Here is a 21334-nt window from a genome sequence, read left to right as displayed (position 1 = left end):
ATGCTAAAACTCTACCATATGCTACAGTTATTTTGAAAAAAGTTTCATCTTCCACTGAAAAGGTCTTTTATTTTTTTCCTGAATCCATGAACACATCATAGATACCTACAGCTCAGCCAACTATGATTCTGGAAAATTACATGGTTTGTTGACTGCCACAATAACATTCAGTTGAGCTGTTGGTTAAAATGGTTTCCAGAAGCACAATTCATATTTAAAGTCTATGTACAGGCAAAAAATTAAGTTCTACAAAATAAAATCTTTTTTCATCATTCAACCAGAATCAGATAATTTGTCTTTCATTGACACAAATAGTTTTTACGATATTTTATCTGACCGTTTCCAAGACAGTTTTTTCTACTCAAGCCAGCATAAATATCTGTCTGTTTACTTAATATCAAGAATTACATAACACAGCCATATCCTTTTTGGAAGGTAATAAGCCTTGCAAAAAAAGTCCTACGGAAGTCAGTGGACTTCATCAGTACTTTCATTAATTGAAATTAATTTCAGTAATCTGGTGCAATGATACTGATGTAGAGTGGATAGCTAAATTAATGTTTTGCTAATTCAACACAAAGTATTGGTTTCTGGACAATATTAGGTAGGGCACCAGGAAGGCTGGCTGAGGAGAGGATTCATCATTCAGACCAGAATGAGTTCTGGGCATAGCCATATCTGTATTGCACATATTTAATGGCATAAAATAAGTCCTGGCTCTGTAAAGGCTTAGTCCATGTTTATGAATCACAGCTGGGGTCTAGTTATTGGTAGAATATTGGCATTTTGATGGGTAACCAGCTGGGCTTAGGAGGGAGCCAAGAGCAGCTTGATTCCCTATACATTAACATCATCCCACATAGGATGTAATTTTGATTCCTCTCCCTCCTGTATACATGCCTGAGCCAAATGCATTCAGAAAGAAAACTTTACAAATTAGAAAAATTGCACATCCATATGAAGGCCAACATTTGAAACAGAAGAGAATGTGACTGTAATTTACAGTAAATCCACTATGGAGCAAAGTAGTTAATGCCTTTTGCATTAACTTATACAAAAAACATTAACTTATGTTAAACCTGTCTCTCCTTATGTCTGTTTATTACATCTTCCAACAGAAATGGGAACCTCCTGTTCCATCATGAGTGCTGCAAATATATGCAATTACCTTTGCCATTCTAGACAGCTGGCCATTTTTACAGATACTGCATCAGCTCCTTAGCATGTAAAAGATACCTTGGATTTTAAACCTCTGAATGGCGGTTAGGGTAAATTAAGCAGCAGATTTGATATCCCACAAGGCAAACCTAGAATTTCTAATTATTTTCCAATTACATTTATAATTTCCTTCTGGAATGTGAAATGGAATCAAGTGGAATAGGTCAACAGTCAAACTATTATTTCTTGAGAAAGACCAATTCCTTGTCATCCAACCCAGGCATTAGAGAGAGTAGTTGAATGTGCTTTTAAATTTATTTCAGTACCCTTCTGTTTAGATTTATTTCATTTTTCATTGCTTCATTTGTGAAACCGAGGGTCCTAGGACCTCAGTTTCCTCTCCTGTATTCCTTTAAAGCTCTATGTGTTTCCAGAGTAATGCATACATCTGGCAGAAAACAGATGTAGTTATAACTTTCTGCAAACAAGATTATAGAGTGAACCTTCTTACAGAAAGACAGCTTATGCTTGGAGAGATGTCTAATTACTAAAAATAAATTCTTCAGTGAAACACAAAATACTTCACAGTCACTTCCTAAATTACTGCTTTACTTTGTAAATTAATTATTAAGCTGATACCCAGGGTCTTAGGTCACATAATTTCTGTATCTTGTATTAGTCAAAAAAATCTAGTGCCGAGAAACTTATATCCTCATTAAACTTTCTGTATTACTGAAGATGTTATGTGATTACAACACTGTAGAAAGTCTTGTGGATAATTTTTTTCTTTTAGTTTAATTCAAACTGATTTAGAACAACAACTACACCAAAACAAAACACACACGGAAAAAAAAAAAAAAAAAAATAAGAAATAGAAAAAGAAAAAGACAAAAAGAAACCAAAACCAACCACCTAACCAAAGAAACAAATTAGTAAGCCACTCTTAAATCAAGCTATTCACAGGGGTTTGGATTTATACAAATTTGAGAGTAGAGAGGAAAAGCTGGGAAAAGTATTACATGTTCTCTTAGAATGCAATCCCTAAGAAACCTTTATTTATTTGGGTTATAGCATATGGTACACAACTGCTCATTGTTTATATTACACGGAGGAGACAGCCACTTAATATGTTGCAACCTGTGAGTTTTGGAAACAATTAAGACTAGGAAATATTTAAAACTAGGTTAAACAAAGGCTAGGTGGAAGAGAAACAAGCTCCTCTGCTGGTTCTTCGTTTAAACTTTGTCATGAGTGATGTAGTGTCTCTGATGGATAGAATGGTTCCTTTTGAGACTCTTCACAAATTTTTTCTCCACTAGAAGTACTTCTGATATAAAGAGAACTGCAATTCTTGTTCATATATCTTTGGCAAAAGCAATCAACAAATATTAAATACCAGATCCTGTATCACTTTTAGTGTGTATTTTATGTGTGTAAGCATGTGTACACATACACAGGCACTCATATTTATATAGATTTAAGGCACATTATTAGTTACTGGGTCTAATCCACTCCTGGTACACAGTCAAATAAATATTTTCGATCAGACATCGGCTTAGACCTCTAGGTAGACTAGATTTAATATTTTAATCAGAGACTGTTCTAAGTTTAGAATTTCTTTGCTTGCCATGGCTACTGCATCGAAATGAGTGAGGACACTGTTGGAAACAGGAGGAGAATGCTCTTTGCAGCCTTGCTAACCTAGGCCTGTGGGCAAGTTTCTTTGGAAAGATGAACAGTTAACCGAGTGGTAACAGTTGAACACTAATAAAAACCATTGTCAACTTGACGTGAGTTAGCTTTTCCAGAAAATAAGTGCCAGAAGAATCTTAGGATATAAACCTTTGACTGCTTTCCTCTTTTTCCCACATAGTTTTACAAGCTGGCACAACAAATTATCAAGACATCACAGTACAGTGCAACAGTAGGTATTAGTTTAGTGAACAATTCAGAAGCCACACAAAACTTGAGGATCATTTTATTAGTAGTGATATATGAACTGGAAAACACAGTTATTGTCTAAAAAAGGACTCTTTAGAAACATAGGGTAAATCAATTAAATTTAGTAATTCAATGTGTAGGTTCTTTTTCCCTTTAGACTGTAACAGTTAGGGCCACAGTTTTATTTCACTTTAACCTAATCTTATCCAAAAAGAATGAAATCATCTTTATCTCTTAATTAAAAGGTTCATATCTCACAAGTAATGGATAAACATCTTTATATTTAGTGCATTAGCTTTTGTTAATTCCTCCCACCTTTCCCTGTATAGACTTTTCCTGCACAGCCAGAGCATAAGTTTCAGCCCCCTAATAAGGCATGTGATTGCTATGTTAATTTTCTTTAATACTTATAAGGTAAGTAGGTTAGAAAAGTCCCAGAAAAAAAGAGAAGTTTATAGTAATTCTGACTATATAAAGTTGTCCTCCACAAGATCTCTTTTCCATTCCTACAACACTGGCATAAAATGTAACTATGTGAACTGTAAGGAGATACTGCTTAAAGTAACAACAAAATAGGTATCTGTCAGCAATTTGTTTTGCATTACACTGGGCAGAACATAAAACCAGAAAAACAACATAAATCACTATATAAGAAGTATTGTAAGAGCACTATACTTCATATCTGTTTTTCACAGTTCTTTATTTTATTACAGTTAGCCTTCATTTTCTCTCCACTGTGGTCAATATTCTGGATTGGAATCAGCTTGCTAATTTAAATATCAGTTTAGCAATTAATGCCAGAAAGAGAAATGGCAGCTATATGCATAAGAGAGTAGATGAGGGATGGCAACAACAAGGTAAGAGAAGAAAAGATCAAATACTCATGGATACAGATAGGAAAGGTTTCTTTGTTTTTTTCTTTGTTTCTCCCCTGGTGAAGGAGAGAAAACAAGGAGAATGGCAGGGAAAGAAGAAGGAGTAGAACTATGGAGAAGGCAAAACAAGCAGATTTTCTTAAATCTGATTGTTAGAACTGCACTTATAATCCAATGCTAAACTGGGTTTATCAAGAAAGTGAAGCACAAAAAGAAATCCTACCAAAATAAAACACCCAGTCCAGTTTTAAAAGAAGGTAAGTTTTTTTCAGGGACGATTTTTCTTGTATCTTCTATCCCAGTTGCCTTTGGGTTTTCTGTTTGTCTCTTGTACTAGAGATAGGAATGCAATAGAATCATAAAATGGGAGATGTTATCTGATAAATAATAGGGCCTGTTGTTTTGGAGTTATACATGTAGCAGGAAAAATAGAGGAATGAATTAATTAAATGACTAAATATTTAAGGCAGACTTTACACTTGCAGTTTAGTCACAGAAAAGTCAATTCCAATCATTAACACTAAAGATATGGTTCTTTTCTGACACTCTCCAAGATATACTTCATAACTATATATGAATTACTGCTAGTGCTTATTTTAGTAACTGGAAATTAGCATTTCCCTACACACTGTTAGTTTCCTTCTGACAGGTAACTTTTCACCCTTTATTTAAGTTTAACATGCAGCTAAACTTGAACTTTCCTGCTTTTTTTTTTTTTTTTTTAAAGTTGCAGCTTGATGTTACAACTGAATGAATCTAACCATAAACTACTGTCAGAAGATGATATTTTTCTTCCTCTATTCTGCCATCAGCTGTTTCTTCCTGCTCTTCCACCCCTTGTTGCACTAGAGACAAAAATATTTTTTCTCTCCCTTCCCTTTCCTGTTCTTTTTCTTTCTCTTCTTTTCCAACGCTTCTCTTTCTCTTTCCTTTTCTTTTTGGCATTTTTGTCCTTTACTTCTTCTTCTGTTCCCCCTCTTCTCTTTCTCTTCCTCTTTCACTCTCCTTTTCTGCTTTCTGCCCAAGTCCCCTTAGCAGGGCTGGGCAAAGAACCAGTGCTGGTGTTGGAAGAGAAGTGGGAGAAAAGTGGGAGGAAAGATGGGGGTCCCAATATGGTTGTTCCCCAGGTGGAGAAGAACTTCCCAAGTGTGGCTGCCAGTAGAGTGTGCACACAGGTGGCATTGCTGGGAAGCCTGGCACTGAAACTTCCTTCTCCAAGTTCAGTGAAAAAGTAATGTGTGTAGCAAGAGCAGGACTACACATAAAAATCCTTTCCTGTATATTACAACATCAAAATGGAGATATAAAGCAAGCAATGGCTTAGGCTGAGTAGCAGCTTTCCCCTTATCCTTATTTCAGGTTTCATACTAGTCACTTAGAATATTCACTGGTTATCTAACCATTTGGTTGGAATCCAAATCTGGGATGTGCCATAAACACACATGAAATCACTTCTAAAGAGTAAGGAGGTAACGGAGTAACTGCTCCGGGAGACCCAAAAATGGCCCTGCAGCCTTTACAGTTTCCATAAAGCAAGTAAATTTATGTAAGAAAATACTAGCTAGCTGACTTGGATAATGCAACATGCACTCAAAAGTCAGGAAAGCCAAATACTAAGCTTTAACTTCCTCAGTTTTAACTCTTCACATTGCATATCCTGTAGTTTTTATGGTAGACCATAAATAAAAAAATGATAAATTAAGGTTTCCATTTAATAAGGAAATCAGGAATAGAAAATAACACATGTGTACAACTTGGCCAAGTAAACACCGTGGAAACAGTCTTAAATTTTAGTGTTTCCTGAATCTGGATCAAGGATGTTTTAGAACAACATCTGGATCAAATGATGTGACTTGAGCCTTTCTCAGATAGGAAACCATGGCATAAGATACATTCTTATACTAATTTATCTCATCTCCAGTGATTTGGGGCTTTTTTGCTTTGGTTTGGTTTTCTTGCATTCAGATTTTACTATATTTAGATTGAAAAGCAATTCTAATTTCACCACCAAAGTAAAGCATTTGGAAAAGTTGAAATGCACTGGAAATGGACTGTTGTTTTTTCCTAACAACCTATACTGAGAGAAATTGTGTTTCTTGAGAACTGACACTTAAAAAAAAGAGAATGTGCAGTTAATTTCAGCTGATAATGATCTGTTTTGCATGAAATTATACCAGAACTACTACATCAGTTGCAAGTGAATTGTTCCTGATTTAAAGATCACAAGTGAAATTAAAAAAGGCTTTTGGTTACATTTAAAATACAAGATCATACTTTCAGGGAGTTTAACTTTTTGACATAATTGCTTGCTCTGTCTTTTTGGTACCTGTAGCAGAAAATTCCCATAGTGAAGTCCAGTTCTCTCTTTATTTGTATAAAATAACATTATCCTATTTAGGGCTCTGCTCAAGTGTCAGGAACATTGTTCATGTAGATCTCTAACTTTTAAAGTGTCTATAGTCAATTTAAAGAAAGGGCAATATCGGTGCAGAAGAGCTAAGTACAGAATAGTAATTGTATATATTTTGGAGACTTCTGATAACATAAGAAAAATCAGGATGCATCTGATGTACTGTAAATACACTGTAAAGTATCTTACACAGGTAACAGTCCTCAGAAGCTTCAGAAAGAACCCTTGAAACAGATTCAGACTCAGTTTTGAACAATGAGGCACTCAGTAGGCATGGTTATAGTGATGGCCTTAGATATGCTACCATACCCACCTTGGCATGTGATCCTTTAAAGATTAGGACTGAAGGAGATTAGAAAGTACTGTGTCTTTCAGCTTCCCAGTCCTTTTAGACCTGAAGCCTAGATAGCCCTGCAGGTTTTTAAAGTTACACCAGCTTCACTTATACCACAAGTATATCACCAGTACATCATGTAGGGAACCAAGCATACAGCTTCAGCCATTCCAGACATTAGCTGACTTTTCTCTAACACATTGGATAAACGAAAGGTATCTTTCACAGCACCTGCAGGTCTTCTGCAGGTCTTCTAGAATATGGGGATTGATTCATGACAGCCTGAGAATTCTCCCAGTTCCATAGTATGTATATTTAATTTGTGGTATTTGCTCTAGCATTCAGTTCTCGGATCTGTGCTGATATGTTCTGCCTGAAAGCCCAGGGGCATTCCCAAACAGCCCACATTTGAAAAGAAGTGCTTTACTCCTGCTAACCCAGAACTGAAGAGGACTAGGCAGTTCCAGTTTTCTAATACACTGGGATATGTTTGGATATGTTGATTCTACTGCCTCTGAAAGCCTTCAGTTAAAGACTTCTGACTACTTACATTTCTAAAATTAATTTCTTTGAGGTAGCTGTGAACATACAGAGCATGTACAAAGTTACAAAATATTCTCCACTAAAATTCTCTGGAAAATTTAGCCAGTTCATTGTTGGTGCTCAGAGAACCTAGAGACATGACTAGAAAAAGGATGGGACATGCCCAAAGGTGCTTTTCTGAGAGGAGCCCCTAGTACTCACAGCCTTTCCAGACCAAAAGCAGAAAAGGTCACAAATACCAGGATGTCTTAATATAATTCAACATGTGCTCTGAAGATGGTCTGCTGAACACAGGACTCATGCACAGCAGAGTGTTCAGCATTGACATACATTCATCCAGCTGCCACAAGAAAAAAAATCTACCCTCAAAATGTGCCTGCAAAAGAGGACAGCAATGCAACTGTGTACACAGGAACATGAGACATACAAACATTGCCCTGCTGCAGGAACGGGGCCCTGATGACCTTTCAGAAACTGCTACGTTTCATGTAAAAAAACAGGAATATCTTATATTCTTATTGTTTCGCTACTCATTTCTGTTCTAAACTATATTCTCAATAATGAGTTCATTCTCTGATCCCCACAAAAGACAACAGGCTCTTGGAAAACCTTTCAGCATAGGGAGCTGAGGTCTCTCTGCTCCTGCCAGGATTGCTTTCTCTGGCAGGAGGTGAGTCTCTACAGAGAGTTCCCAACAGACCTATTATTGCCCAGCCTTGTTTCTCAGGTTATCCTAGTAATTGTAGCACTAATTCTATTTTTATGATGTCTTTCCTATTATTTTTAGTATACACTTATGGTGTATTCTGCAGTATTAGCACAGCAGGGGGAGCAATCTACGTGAAATTGACATGCCCAACTCCATTGTCTCAACTATTTAGCTGCGGTAGGAGTCCTTGTCTAGCTGCTCAGTAAGGCCTTACTGGCCTTGATTCTCCAGTGAGTTAAGGCTATTCAGAATAGATGGGTAGGAAGAACCTATATTTTATTGTCCATCAAAAACTGATTAGAAACCATTAACACCTACTTACAGTGACTTTCTGTACAATACTAATAACGTTGCATTTGTTGTAATGCTTTCTGAGAAGTCTTGAATATTTATAACTGTCTTGTTCAGCAAAACTGCAAGTGGAAGGAAGAAGGAAAGGCAGTATTTTAGATAGAATAACTGCTTCAGAGCTCCCTAGTGCCCATGTTTTGGAAACATATCTAGCATTAGTCTTGCTCTCCAATAAAAATTGGTGAGAGTTCAAAACTTCATTCTTTTGCTTGTGAAAAGTATGCCCTGTTAGACCATAAATATAATAAAAAGCTTATTCGTTTATTAATAAATAAATTACTCTTTCTTATTATTTTCTTAAAATAACATGGGATATTAAAGCCCCATTTTCACACTGAGCTTTCCATCTATGCTAGGAATAAAAATAGTAATAGAAAGAGAAAAACATTACAGGAACAGACTCTTGCAGAGAAGCTGTCAGTGAAAAAGAACAACTTTTGGTGGGCTTCAGATAGGACACAAATAACATATGCAGCATAACTAGAATACCAAACATGAAATGTAGGGCAATGTTCAGTCAGGAAATTAAAAGTATGCTTCCGGCAATCTGTGCTGCAGATACAGACTTACTGATGGTTTTGGAATTGGTCCATATATGTAAGGTAGAAGAAGGAATATGCATCAGGGAACAGAAAGAAAAGAAGGAAAGTGTTAAATTATTTCAACAACAGCATTAAAGTTCTGAATTTCAGGAGTCAGAGGAGTGGGTAGGGTCTAGAACATCAAAAAGTCCTTTCTCTAAGGTCAGTCTAGCAAACTCTTACTGGCACTGTTGTAGATAGATGTCACAGTTAGTAAAAGACAGGTTAGTGAGACCCCATTATGAGATTAGTGATGATGGTGGTTTTAATTTTCAGTTTTAACCTGCCTTGGATGTCCATGAGATTCACAATGATTTCTCCATGACTCAGAGAAGCCCAGAAGATTCAGAGATGCACAGCAGTGTCAGGAAAGGTGACATGAAGGGGAAATTTTCCATTCCTGTAATCACAGAGGAGCTAAGATCAGGTATTCAAACAGGTTAATAACCTTTAGGCTCTTAGTATTTCAGTTTGTCTAGCAAAGGATTAGTAACCCCACTAAAAGTACAATTTGTTTTATATCTGAACAGAAAAGTGATAAATTAGATTTCGTTTGGTTGAGATGCTAACATGGGATGTTTCACTGCATTTTAAGTGATGAACATGTGCAAACAAAGAAAGAGCAGTTCCTTGTTTGAATCACCAAGAAAACATGCTTTTATCACTGAACAAGATAAAATAATATAATATAAAGTAATGCAATTAGTTATCCTGGACATACTATGAATATTCATAATAAAATTTTCTCTGCCAGAATTCTTTCTCAAGTTGTTACTTTGGCAAAAATATAATGTTTTTCCTTTAAATCTCCTTCTATAGTGAGTGCTCTTAGCATCATACCATAATCCATTTTTAAAACAGAAATCTCTAGAGAAAGAAGAAGAAATTTCAAAAGCCTTTTATTTCAACAGAGTTGGCTCATCATAGGCAATTGTCTCAATTACAATTTTTGACTTATCTGAAAACCAGAAAAAAAAAATTAAAAAAAACCCCAAACCAAAAAAAACCGCAAAGCTTATATTAGAGTAACTTGTTTGAAGAATATGTCGTATTGCTAAACTTGGCATGTCTTTTAACTGCTGGATGATTACCAAAGAGAACTTGGTCATTTTGAATTTTTCTGCACTCAGTTTTTTCAGTCATTTACACCAAAGACCTGAATCTGAATTTAAGTAAATAAGTAGGAATGCCTGTTGAGGAAAAGATGAATCCTTTTTAACTCCCTCTTAAGTGTCCTAACCTGTTATGAATGTGAAGGCAAAGAAAATTCCCAAACCAGTATCAGATTTACCGTAGGGTTCATCCTTCCTGTCCAGTGACCCAAAGTAGCTGTCAGCAAAATAAGCAGTCATTTGCCCAGCCCCTTAATAAGACTGGAGTTCTCAGTCCATATTCTCCCATTATGTTTGTCTTGAAGGACAAAGACACATCTTGCTGTGCTGGCAAGCCCTGACAGATGAGCAATATAAATTTAGACCAGGAGTCCCTGCTCTTTAGAGCAGAAACAGGACCAACAGCAATTAGGAAAGGTATCATTTAGCTTTTTCAGATTAGATTTTACAAATTAATTTTAAATGGAGTTGCAGGAGCATGCAATTTTTTTCTGCAAATGGCCTTTCCATGTGCAGGGCTACAGCTCCTCAGGGACTGAATGCAGCCGGTGATGGATGTGCTGCAATTCCAGCATAAGCTGTTCTTCAGAGAAAGCTTCAGGAAGTCCTGCCCCCCTCAGAAAGTGTGGAGAAGGACACCAATGCCATCTCCAGCATTCTGTCAGAACTTTTTGGCTAATCATTGCCAGTCACCAGTTCAGTGGTCATGCTGCTGAAGAGGAGTCACTCTTCCTCTTTTCTTCATGAGGAAGCAACAGGTGAGCAATTGTAACCCTTCTTTTCTGATCTGTCTTGGCAAATCTGTGACCTACATGTTTGATGCAACCAGTGCAGCTGAAGCTATCTGCCCAGTCTCAAAGACAAATTCTAAGAGCTACAAGTGGCAGCATGGTGTTTTTTATAAGAGGAAATCTTCACTGGCACTCCACATCCATGAGAAGCTTCTGAGGAACTGAAAATTAATATATAATGGTGTAGGCAAATCTTTTGCATTTGGCCCATTCTCTGATATATTTTGTGGCTTTTTGCTGCATGTGTCTACAAGAACAGTATATTCACAGAATTGTGGGAAATTAATATATTTTAATCTCACTGTTCCATATTATATATTTTTAATATAACAATACTTTTAAAAGTACAATTGTGTTCATAAATATCTTATTGATTTATACCAAAATATATTATATGCTTGTTACATAAGCATATAATAAAATCTAAAATTTTAATTATGAAAACTATATAATATAAAATTGTTCATTTGGTGATTATTTATTTAGAAGATTAAAAATTTATGCTATTTCATATGTAGACATTTACTTAATGTCCTTCCAACACCACTAGAAATTCCTACTTATAATATGGTCCTTCCTGGAAAAGTTTGTTATAGGTATAATCTAATTTTTTATTCTTGGTTACATTTATTCAGTGTCACTAAAAGCACATATGTCAAAAGACGCATAATTTAATATATTAAAATAACATCTGTGAAAAAATATGTATACATTAATATATGAATTAATTATATCTATTACAGTTAAGAGGAGACATTGTTTTCCACATTTTCTAAACAAAAATCCATCTAACTTTTTGACATTAAAAGCATTCTATTAATTTTTTTCATCACAGTATTGTTTGGCAATTAAAGAGTGGATCATAACCTGGGATATAGGTAAATATCATGGTAACATTTTAAGCTATTTTAATTTTATTTATTACAATGAATATTTTAATTATTGATATAATTTTAATTATGAAACTGCTATTAAACCACTTATGTGGCCTTTAAATCTCTAGACAGATATTTCCAGTGGTCAGGATTTCACAGTCATTTTGTTAACAATAATAATTTTTTGCACGGCTACATAATGGTGATTCAGGTATTAGATGATCCAAGGAACTCAGCTTTTTAGCAGCTGCAGTCAGTTGTCTCTGGGAGTAGCTCTAAGAGAGACTTTCCATCAAGGGGAAACACTTTCAGACCTTATCACAATTAAAACTGTCAACGGATGCAAGTTATATAGTCCTTATTTCCCAAGCTATGTCCCAAAGTGATAGTTTTCAACTACCTCCAAACACAATGTAGGTTTAAGACTTCCAGTGGAAGAGGGATGTTTGTGCAGGGTATTTTTATTACAGCTGTTTTGGAAGTTTCTTCTTTTTTTTTTTTTATTTTTTTTTTTTCTTAAGCAGACATTTTTATTTTCCTTTTAAAAAATCACAGTTATTAAGATAATCTGGCCTTGGTCTAGAGAGGCTGTAGGAAGTGCTCAGAAAGCAAGATTTCTATCACTGTTATTCTGGGGAGCCTTGGAGGCTGCCAGCTTTAGAGCAAGGCAAGGTGCTTGAGATGTTCCTTCCTTTAGAGCAGAGCTTCATAGCTTTGCTTGCTGTTGCTGAGCTGAAATCTCCAGGCAGTAGGGCAGACAGAAAATATACACCAGTAATTATATTCAGCTTGCTAAAAAGATAACAACATAATTTCAGTTTCAGACATAAGAAAAATTTTGGAAATTTTTTGTGACTTGGGACAAGAACTTGTTTCAAAATCCATCTTCAGTTTTGGTTATTGTTAAAAGGAATTATCCTGTTTTATTTCAATAAAAATGTTGAGTAATGCTTGAATTTTATTCCTACTTCAATCATTGTCATAGACCTGACTATATTCCTAAAATGTTATTTGATTTTTTGTTATGCTTGCTGAGCAAAAAATAAAAGCGTATGCTCTGCTGGTATTTGGAGACAGGGACAAAAACCAGTTTCTGTTAAAAATTAAACTAGAAGCCAAGTCTGTGTACAACAAATGTGAATGGGATACTTGGTCTTAGAAATTTTTAGGCATGATTCATAAAACACAACTAAAGCCTTTACTGTATGAACACAAGGAATCTGGCAGAAAAATGGATGAAGAGCTGATAGTCCAGGATATGAAACCAGAGGAAGTAGAAGTGAAAAACAGATACCATAACTGTAGCATAGGCACCTGATTTAGAGCAACTGACAAACATAAGGATGAGGGCACCAGACTGAACACTAGTGATGACAGGCACTATGAATAAGAACAAATTTAAGTAAAAATAAATCTAATTAAGTAAAAAAATTAATATTTAATGAAGAATGATCATATTAGTTTAATTGTATTAATGTTGGAACTCTGTATCCTTTAGTTTAGATTTTAATATAAAACAAATACTACTGCAAATTTATGCCTTTTTGGGAGAATATAACATTGGATATCCAATCTATGAATAATTTAGGGATAATTAGCCCTGGATTGGGCAGCTCTCACCTGACACTTCACTTAAACCATAGGAGGTGAGAGTCTTTCAGGCTTTCTTTCAACAAATAATGAACACTATAATAAAATAGCTGGCCATGAGATGCTTTACTTTACTTTACTTTAAATAGAAGGACAAACAAAAGCATATCTGCAATGCAAGCTATGAATTTCAGACAGGAGAACTAAGAAACTCTTGAAGTTTCTCAACTCGAATGAGGGTACATGGACTAAAAAGATAAGGAGCTATATAGGAGACCTCAAATGTTTTTAGAACAAAAATGCAAAGAATATTCACGGTTTGCATTACAAATTGTTAGAATAATAAGCTCAAATAAAGCGATGTTCTGATATATAGTCCAGTGAATAAAGAGCTGAAAAAGGGCATATGCTTATGGGGGAGAGAAGGGAGAAAAGACTGTCTAAAAACAAGCTCAAAATTAAAAAATTATAAGGGTAAGCAAAGAAATATGTTTTCTACAGAAAACTGATACAAAGCATAGGAAGTTTTCTAGTCAATTCATTAAAATAGGCTGGAAGTTGGCATTGCTCAGCCTGGAGAAGAGGGGGCTCTGCGGTGACCTTATAGTGGCTTTCCAGTACCTGAAGGGGGCCTACAAGAAAGCTGGGGTAGGGCTTTTTGTACAGGCGTGTAGAGAGAGGACAAAGGGCAATGGTTTAAATCTTGAAGAGAGGAGAATTAGATTAGATATTAGGAGGAAACTCTTTACTAGGAGAGTGACAAGACACTGGCACAGGTTGCCCAGGGAAGTAGTGGAAGCCCTGTCCCTGGCAGTATTCAAAGGCAGATTGGATGGGGCTCTAAGCAACCTGATCTGGTGGGAGGTGTCCCTGTCCATGGCAGGATGGCTTGATCTAGGTGATATTTAAGGTCCTTTCCAGCCCTAATCATTTTATGATTCTCTGAAAAGGAAATAAAACAGAGGGCTAGAACTGCTATGACACAAGATAGAAAATGAGTAAAATGAAATAAAATATAAAATGAAAAAATTCTGCTCCAAAACTAAACATTTTGCTTCAGTTTCCAGTAACAGTTTTGATGTTGAATTCCAGAAAAAATGCACAACCAAAACAGAAAGATGAGAATGAAAGGGATCACAAGCCAGATAAAGTCATTGGATTTCATTTGGTTTAATATCTCATTTAATGGAAACAGAATGCTCTACCTCACAGAATTATAAAACTAAGAAAACTAAAACTGTTTCAATTAAAAGGTCACTAAAGCATGATACATACTCAGTCCTCCAGGCATTAAACTCTTTCCAAAATATGTAATACTTTGATTTATGTCCCTAATTTGTATGAGAAAATTTGAACTTGAATATGTGAGTTCATTAGATGGCATTCTCTGATCACTAAATTATGAGGTATTTTGGCTTGGTGATAAAGGATAGTCCTAATACCTAGCCCTTTGGAGTCAGTAAGTGGCTTTGGAATGAATTTTGTTCCCAGTTTGGAGCACTCAGTAGAACTTGCTGAATGATGAGTTTTTTAACAGTGAGTGGTTGTAAGTGTTAAAACATCAAATACTGAATGCTTTTCCACTTTCACTTGGCTAACAATGTTGTACTTACAGAATTTGGATTAATATTGAAAATCTCTGCTAATCCTCTAGGTTTGATTAGATGTATTCACAAAATTAATTTGTTAATCTACAAATACATAATCATTATATGACACCTGGGCATGTAATGGGCACTTGAAGGCACAGTTTTGGTCCCCATTGTATGATACAACAAAATTCAGTTTGAAGCCTCTTATTCTAGACTGAAGACACTACAGTCATGAGTCACAAAGTGTTTTTGCATTATAAAAATCACCCAGTACCACAGATGCAATTCAAAAGTGTCACTTAATTGGCTTGTTACCTATGAGGTTTATGAAAAATACTCTGTCTTTACACTGCTCACAAAAACACAAGGCCAGCATATGTTCAAGCTCTGTGGTTTGCCTGATTTCACAGTACATTTTTCTTCCTGATCCAGATCCTATCTTTATGTCTAGGAATTGGACTGTAAAAGTCTAGTATGTCAAAAAGACACATGCACAATGATCTGAACAAGACATGATATAGGCAATATAAAAAAAAAAAAAAAAAAAAAAAAAAAAAAAGCAAAACTCTGATTTAAAAATCCTTATGCTTATGGTTGTCAGTTCTAAGATACCACAGCCAAACCTCACTTTCTCATTTTATCAGATTCAGAGACAGCTGATGTTTATTCAGAATACAATGATACAACAGTAGGTGTTTTGATTCTCATTATTTCTTTGCGGCACTTAGCTGACAAGAGATCAGAAATGCAAATTGTTAAATATCCAGAAAAATCATGAACCTGGATAAAAAAGCTGCTGTAGTTATTAGTTCCAAGTATTGCATTTACAGCTGAATTGGAAATGCATTTCAGTGTTATCCATCTCTGAAAATGTGACTGGGAATTAAAACAGAAAATTTTATAGGTTTCTAACTTTTGGAAAAGGAATTAAATCAGAACTGGCAGAATGAAATCCTTATTGGGATTTTAATCTAAACTCAAAGTTTATTTTTGTCAAATTTAAAAGGACATCTGGCTCCTCAAGAAGTTCAAGGAACACTCATTGTAGAAAAATAAAATGCTTTGCTACCTCAAGTTTAAGAAAATGTTATATTTAGTTTTCTACTTTCTAATATTTCAGTTTGTTTTATATCTGGAGCTCAGGGAGATGAATCAATAGTATTTGTACCAGATGAACCAGCTGCAGAAGCAGAGAAAATGCCTAGTTTGTCATGATTCACTCGAGAAGAAGCTTTCAGCAGCTTATTTAATCTAGTAGGATTTCTCAAGGCATACTTCTCAAAGAGTTGCTTATGAGTAGCACGAAGTTGTTCATCTTAGTATTCTTAAACCAAGTTTGTATTAACATCAATCTGATGACTTAATGCAGGGAAGAACTGCTACCAATGGATAAAATGGCTTCACAGTTATCTCAGTGCAATCACATATTCATGCTTTTGTCTCCTACACTCATCAGTCTGTCTGTAAATACAAGAAAATGGTTTTAAGCCTTAATATTTATTATTTATTTATCAATTATTTAATATTTATTTAATACCTATTTATTTAATTTAATATTTATTTTCCAGTTGGATTTAGTCTCCCTGACCTAGGTGAGAGCTTCTACTTTACAGAATAAGGTGAGCTCTGAACTGTCTTCTTATACCTGAAATTAAGTACTTCCACTACAGTAAAGCAGGTGTTAGAGAAAGTAGAGAAAAGTAGCTCCTGAAATAAGTCTGTAAAAAGATTTCATTTGCATCAAACATCTCTTCAGCAGATGATGGCAAATCCCTGTCTCCTATCTCACACTCAAATGTAACAGTGCCTGTTATGAGAAATTCTGTTAGGAAAAATATTCATGAAATTAATCATGAAATTTGTTGCTGCTTCTCATGGTATTCAAAATGGAACTGGAAAAACTGAGCTGCAAAAAGTTAAACTAGCTACTGCTTAGAGATTGTTTGTTCTGTTCTGCTTATTATCCGTGATGGCAGCAAACAAATTTGTCTCTACATTAATTCTGATGGTGAGTTTTTGATGATGAGTTCTCTTATAATTATGAAATCCAAGAAATGTTTTCACTGCACAATTGTTTAAGAAAGTGTAGTTCCTTCTTAAAACAAAATAAAACAAAACAAAACAATCAAAAAAACTTTTCTTCAGCTAGCTGAACCATAGCTGCTTAAATCATCTTTTGCGATTTTTTTTTTTTTCTTGTTAGGAGAATCATGAGCACATAAATCAGTGGACTTTTCACATTTTTAGGATTACCTCTAGAACATCTTTATAGCCCTTATACCGCTTACAACTCCCAAAAAATAGTGTTTACTACACCTAAATGACTTATGTAATGCACTGCTCCCACACGTTAAGATCATATGGCCAGCCACTTCAAATGTACATTTGAGAAATCCCTGATGTATTTGTTCTTAGTAGGACTTCAATGTCTTCCATTTCCTACCACCAAGGAATTTTCATGGTCTTTGAGGCAATTTAAGTGAGATTTCCTTAGTATGTCTATGTAAAAACACACTGGACATGTTACAACATCATCTTGCAGGACTTAAGTTTTGTTCTAAATTTAATGCCTCCTCTCTTCACAGCCCCTCAAAGCCTTCAATGATCTGTGGTTTATTTCATCATTTGCAGCCTATAAATGGTGTTTCTTAGTGAATGACTTCATCCAGTGTAGACAACAAGAGGCTAATGGTGATGCTAGCTGACACCAACAAGAGGTGGTTGATAGATGTTTCACATCTTTATTAAAAGAAGAGTAGGAACAAAGATAACTCAGGTCCTATAGACCTTGCAGCTATCAATAACATTTTCTTTTTTTTCAAGGGTGTGTTAGAATCAGCTTTATTATTGTTATGTGGAACCAGTGGCTCAGAAAAGGAGGAACCTAATGCTGAGCTTATGAGAGAGCTTTCTTAGTTAAACAAGAAAGGACTTCAGAGACACATGATTTTGACAAGGATCCTGAGCTGAAAAATCCTCCTGGCAATGGGGACTAGGTGAAGATGCAATTAATTCCTCATTTGGGAAAACAGAGTGGATAAATAGAAGGAGACTCATAACACAGGAAAAATAGATAAGATAAAGGAAAATAGATAAATCAAAATTTTAAATTACCCTTCTTAAATACTTATGACTTGGATTGATAAGATTCTTATTCCTGATGGACAATTTGCAGAGTAATGAGCTTTTAATTTTCTTTAGTGCAATTAAGGGTGATGGTCTCCTGCTAAATCCTGAGTTTCAGCCATAGTTTATGTAAGTCATTCACATTACTCAACCTATAATGATGTACTTGGATTCATTGTTTGTGGTCTGGTTTTCATTTATATGGCATTACATTCTAGGATTGCAATGACTCAGATTTCCTTTAGTTTTACAAATAAAAAAGCACGAGAATGTATTGTATGAAGCATCCTTAAATTATTCACTTGTTTTTGGTCTTGTGTAGATTTCTGAAGCAGGTATATCCAGACACACACCTCCACATTCAGAAGATAAACAGGACTTACACACTGCAGTGTCACAGTAGTTACTCTTTCACTGTATAAAGACTGACTTGCATTTTCTATGTATTTTTTCATAGCTTTTATGAAATTTGAAAGAATTCATGGGGTTCATGATGTTCATGGAAACTGGTTTAAGCATAGCCTTCTTGATAGAGACTGAGAATTGTGCCTTTTTTCTTAGAAGTTTTTTTAAAGGTGTGGAGGAGAAAGCTCTGTTCAAACTATAGTAGGTGAGAGAAAGCAAAAATTGCATCAATGTATTTGGCAGTGCTTCTAGTAAATCTTTCTTAACCTTTATTCAGACAAAACATTGCTGAAATTGATAAGTCTTCTACCTGGAGAAGGAAAGTAGGACTTGGCCATTTTGGTGTTACAGTATGTTTTCATTTATAAAAAAAAAAAAACTACTATGTGTTTTAATTGACTTTAAGTCAATTAGTATTTTTGCTATAAACAATAAAAAGGGCTATCCAAATGTTCATGCTGATAAAATTAAATGGATTCAAGAATTTTAATAGACTTTGGGACATGAGTTTTACATACATTTAGACTGCAAAAACAATGGTATAAACTTCAGTACATGCTAACTAAAACATGTACTCAGATTCCCTTCACAGTCTACAACTGTTTCTGCATGCCCATGCCTTCATTGTCCCTGGGTCCAGTTCATACCACAGAACCACAGAACCACAGAATGTTAGGGACCTAAAAAATTGAGTCCAACTCCACAATATTAGTGTTAATATTAAAATTATTAAAATTAAATCAAAGAGTCTGAGTGTGATATTGTCTTACCTTCACTGTGTCATTCACATACACATCCACAATACAATATGTCCAGTAAGAAAAAACCTAAAGAAAGAAAGAATTTACTATAGGCAGGTACAGAGATTTTGGAATAACAAAACTATCAGTTTCTCTGATGGGCCTGGAAATAAGATAGAATTCATAATGAACATGGAATTTAATTCCTAGGCTCTAGATTACTATGGGTATTCCTCAGGGCAATTAATTTCAAATTGGTAGGTCCTGAGAAAGAAGGTGGAAGAGGACATTAAAAAGGCCTGGCAGAGACAGGTAATTTTTGAGAGGAGAAGGAATGTTCTGCTTTGGATGTAGAATATTCTTCCTAGGACTTCAGTAATCAGTAGGACCTATCCAGTGGGCTGAACTCAGAGGCATGGTATGATTACAGAGGACTCTGGATTTGATTGACACTGTGAGAAAGCAGCTCAATGAAGCCGGACAAGTCATTCTCTTTTATGTTTAGCAACAGCATCTTAAAAAAAAAAAAAAAAGTACCAAAGTACCTAAACAGATGAAACTGAAAAACTGAAATTTTTCAGGCTGCAGAAGCTGGATGCAGAGAGACAATATTTTGTGGTCAAGATCTGCAACAGCTCATTCACGGCGGATAAATAAAGGGACAAGCAAACACAAAATACTCACTAGGATGTTTTGAATAAAATCTGTGTTGAAATAGATCTATCTTAGTTATACATGGACAGATTTATAACTGACAACAGGAATTAAAAAAAATACATCTGTAAGATGACCTAATGACTATGCTTTTTTTAAAAAAATTAAAAATACAGGCTTAGACATTTTCATGTTTTATGATTGTTATAGTGATTTCAATGGAAATTGTGTATTTCTTCACATATCAAAACATGTTTTATCTTCCTGCAGTGTCCCGAAAAATAAGTAGGAAATGACCAGAAAGTGCTCCTGATCATGAAAAGTCTTGTATTTATGCCCTCAAGCTGTTGTCTTTCTTTTTATATTTCTTTTCCATGGTAACCTCAGCACTGATACCTGAAAAGCCACCACAGAAAAACAATTTATATTTTATTTCTCCAAAGAAATAGCCAATAACAAAGATAGATACCAAAGACTGAATGGTCATTGCTTTGCTTCATTTTTGTAGCTCAAAATATTCTCCGTAAAATTCATCTGGTTCCTGAACTTTGACTATATATCATTATTGATGCATTTCCTGTGGTCCTGGCTGAAATTTACTCAATCAACCCGCTCAACAACGCCAAGGATTCCAGATCTCTTTCTCCAAGGTACACTGTTCCAAACCCATTATTTTTTTCTTAGGTATTACCAAGTTAAAATTTACATCCCCAGAAGTGAATTTATAAAAGAAAATTTCAATAAGCAACAGGAAGTGATGGTGATGAAAGCAAACAGCTTAAAAACTATTCAGGTGTAGAACACTATGGATCTGTAGCCAAGGCAAAAGGTTCCTCTTCCCTTTCCAAGGTCACTTCAGCTGGCTTTGGATAAAGCATCATGACTGTTACTAAGCAATTCACCTTGACATGCTTTTTGCCTTTGAAACTGTCCTAAAAATGTCACAGACAGCCTTGTTACATACATGTTTTATTTTGAAACTAATAGAGCTTCAGTAAGAGCAACGAAAGTAAAAACATACACTACACAATGCAGCTTAAAGAACTTGTGAAGAATTAGTTGGAACTGCAAATACACTCAGATGTACTGTGATAGTTTTGAATCATAAGCAGATCACTAAGACTCAGATTTCATATGGGTAAAAGTCTACTTTCCTACCTTAAATGAGTACGTTCACAAGAATAAATGAACCAAAAGAGGAATATTTTTTATTATTATTATTTTTATGCAGAGCTTACAGAGAAGAGAAAAATCTCCTATGTGTATAGTCATTCTTTTTCCTTAGACCAGACATAAAACCTACCATTCCAACAGCAATTATTTAGAATCCCACCTTGGCCTGCCTTCTTGAGCTGACTAATTTGCAATAGCAGCAGCCAAGAATAGTGGAAATTGAATGAAATGACCATCAGTCATCTCAAACAGGATTATGAAACTATGTCATCTTCATTTTAGAAGATGGAGAATGGCCAAAGGAGAGAAGCTCATGCAAAAAAAATGTCCCAGTGGCAATGTCACTACATTGCCATAAAATCTGCAGCTCTTTA

At 35.2% G+C, this 21334-nt stretch overlaps 1 long non-coding RNA gene across 1 annotated transcript in view; it reads right to left on the bottom strand.

Annotated features, from left to right (window-relative positions):
- Positions 1 to 21334, bottom strand: part of LOC139789520 (uncharacterized) — a 70404-nt gene that overhangs the window by 11933 nt on the left and 37137 nt on the right. Inside the window, exon 2 of the long non-coding RNA XR_011723189.1 lies at positions 19164 to 19220. This is a non-coding gene — a long non-coding RNA (uncharacterized lncRNA). The remainder of the gene's footprint in view (positions 1 to 19163; positions 19221 to 21334) is intronic.

Source organism: Heliangelus exortis, chromosome Z (genome assembly GCF_036169615.1).
Source record: "Heliangelus exortis chromosome Z, bHelExo1.hap1, whole genome shotgun sequence".
Classification (NCBI taxonomy): Eukaryota; Metazoa; Chordata; class Aves; order Apodiformes; family Trochilidae; genus Heliangelus; species Heliangelus exortis.
Note: the sequence above shows the minus strand (reverse complement) of the source record. Positions and strands in the feature narration are given on the sequence as shown.